The 3,075-nt window shown below is 40.3% G+C and overlaps 1 pseudogene across 1 annotated transcript; it reads right to left on the reverse strand.

Annotated features, from left to right (window-relative positions):
• Positions 1 to 425: 425 nt before the first annotated feature.
• On the reverse strand, positions 426 to 2,357 carry LOC311101595 (hereditary hemochromatosis protein homolog; annotated as a pseudogene). The gene is made up of 5 exons (XR_014615768.1): positions 2,307 to 2,357; positions 1,762 to 2,021; positions 1,185 to 1,469; positions 783 to 938; positions 426 to 664 (listed from the first exon to the last, which is right to left on the reverse strand). The product of XR_014615768.1 is annotated as a hereditary hemochromatosis protein homolog (transcript).
• Positions 2,358 to 3,075: the final 718 nt, after the last annotated feature.

The raw sequence follows: 3,075 nt of genomic DNA on the forward strand, positions 1-3,075 counted from the left end.
CAGGTTATAGAGCAAACAACGCAATTATCACAACACATAGGTTGTACTATGACTTTTTTTTTTCTGGCTTGGCTTCCCGGGTGATTTTAGCCACGCACAGCTACTGTTTAACAGTCACACGAAACTATTCACTTCTCCACCCCTGGAACAAATCGATAAATTATCCTCGATGGAGCTACTTCCTGATGTTAACCACTCCTTCAATGATATGCTCAAATGTTTATTGGTTATTTCCAGTGTATCTTATAATAATAATAATAAAATGCCATTTAGCAGACGCTTTTATCCAAAGCGACTTACAGTCATATCTTGCAGCTAATGTAACAGTAAAATAACAATTAACAGGATTTTTTTTACAACAACATCAACAACAAAAGCAGCAAGTCTAACATTAGTAAATTATCTAGGTTTGTATAGAGCACAAATGCATACAGATATTTATTTGGTGTTGAGAAATGTTTACAAAATGTATACAGATCAACTATACAAAGCCCTCATTGCTCGGAATATGAGCTAGCACTTGGAAGACCAGAAATAAACACTATTAGATTATACTTGGCAAGTGCAGTATATAACGGTAAATTACATGCACCTCATCTCTCTCCACTTCTGAAGATTACTTTTTCAATTAATCGTTGGTCATCCTCTTCCTCTTGATTTTGAGCTGAATTAACATGAGAGAAAAATCGTAAATATGTGGCTGAGGGGGCATTAAGCTCTTGTTTACTTTACTCTGACCAGACATAACACCTAGTGTTGCAAGAGTTAAGATTGACTCTTACCTACTGCTCTCCTCCATGCTAAATTGTAATGATCCACAAAGGCAATGAAAGGCCCAATCACACCCCTCTTGAACAGGACAGCGAGTACAAAGATGAATGTAACAGATACAATGATGCCTATCGCTATGAACTTGATGGCCAGGTTCTTCTTTGGAACTGGAAAAAAAGATCACACGTATGAACATACTACATGCTGTCAGTGGAGGGTGCTGAGGGAAGGACGGCTCATAATAATGGTCGGAATGGTTTTCATGTGTTTGATACCATTCCATTGACTCCATTACACTCCATTCCAGACATTATTATGAGCTGTTCTCCCCTCAGCAGCCTCCACTGCATGCTGTAGTATATCTCCAGCCAATTCAATTGTAAATGATATTGGGAAATGTACCGGTGCCTTACCCCAGGTTACTGTGATGTTCCTGACTACACTGCTGTGGAGCACCTGGCAGTTGTAACTCTGGGTGTACTGTGCTCCTTGTGGGACAGTCAGGCTCTTCCTCAGCTGGTACGAACCGTCTCCATTGGGCAGCACCTCCCCATTGCTCACCACGTCCACCAGGGGAAGCCCCTCTGACCCCAGCCACTCCACCTGCACCGCCCGCGGGTAGAACCCTGTCACATGACACGTGACCTCCACTGCTGAGTTGTCATGAGGCAGTCTCTCAAACAGACTCACCCCAGGTACTTAAGAGAGGAACATTTTTGATTAACACATTTGGTCTGCATTTCCACTGCAAGGGCCTCATGAGACATCTCGACATTACAGACATGTGCTGTTTGTTTACTAGACTAGAGGAATTCTGTCTGCAAAATATCACATCTCAAATAACATATCTAGCTAGTGCTCTGGGTCAATTATTTGGTTTCATCGAAAGGAGAACATAGCCATAGTGATAGTGCAACACACACCTCGTTGCGGTTTACAAAATGTACCAGTTAATTGGTCCCAATAATGAAGTATCTAGTGTGTCCTTACCTTTGGATTCTCGAACTGTAACACTAAATTGTAACAGTTTCTCCAGCCAACTGATGCATCCAGATTCGTAATGAATGACCAGCCTAACAAGATCTTCCAAATCTGCCAAAAATAAAAAGGGAAACAGCTACTGTCTATGTTCTGGTCAGTACATCGAAGCTGACAATCTCCTTGCCGTCATATGCATGGCTCACAAATGCCTCTGTGGTTGCGTCTGACTTCCATCCACAGCATCCATGAGCTTGGTAAATATGATCTATCTGTATAACACATAAAATGACCACAATAAATCAGCACCATTTTCTTCAAATATAGGCTACTGGTTAAAAGCATTACATTTACATTTTAGTAATTTAGCAGACGCTCTTATCCAGAGCGACTTACAGTTAGTGAGTGCATACATTTTTCAAAAGCATCAGCTTACAAGCTTACAAAGGTAGGCTAATGACTGCAACTAAGAAAATATATTATTGATTATTTTACCTCTCTATAGCCATGCCTTGAGCTCTCTGTTGCACTGTCTTGGCACACATATTTTGTCTTACCATGTGAATGATTGTAATGTTCACTTGTTACTCTCACAGCCGTATCCATTACATATCGATTACATTTCAGAATTCAATTCTCTCAAGGTGGTTCAACCATTTTGGCATCACGGCCTCTTGTTCAGCACTGCTGTTGTAGTAATAGACAATGACATCGTCTATCATTACTTACTGGATGTTTTTCGGATACAAGGTTCCTTGGGTTGCGATGCAATGGAGATGAAGAGAATGATTAGCCTATTTCAATAGACAACGTTAGAAGGGAATGATTAGCCTATTTCAATAGACAACGTTAAGACAACATTGTGTAGTGGGAAATAGTCCACAAACAATTTTATTTTATTTTATTTGGTTGTGTTTGCTGGGTTTAGCCTATTGAAGCCTTTTTTTAAAAGTAGACAAAGTAAAACTGCATTCAGTTTGTTATACTATGATACAACTTGGTGAGACAAGAAAGCCAAAAGCATAACTCAAATAATGAACGTACCTACGAAGGAGAATTGCATGAATGAAATTACAATTGTGGTTATCATATTACCAATAACATGTTCTCGTTGGTGTATTCATGAACACAGATTATGAGCTGAAGTGAAAGAGGAAGTAAGTTGAAGCGAAAGAGGAAGTAGGCTGGAGACAAACGACAGAACATGTGTGTTGACAAGTTTGTGTCAGCAGAGGGGGCTGAGCGGAGTGTCAAACAGGGCTGGAGCATAGAGTTAATTAGTGGACTCATCTTTCTATCTGTCCCATTCTGCCGTCTGTGAGAGCA

This window comes from Coregonus lavaretus (genome assembly GCF_964263955.1).
Source record: "Coregonus lavaretus genome assembly, chromosome: 26".
In the NCBI taxonomy this organism is placed as follows: Eukaryota; Metazoa; Chordata; class Actinopteri; order Salmoniformes; family Salmonidae; genus Coregonus; species Coregonus lavaretus.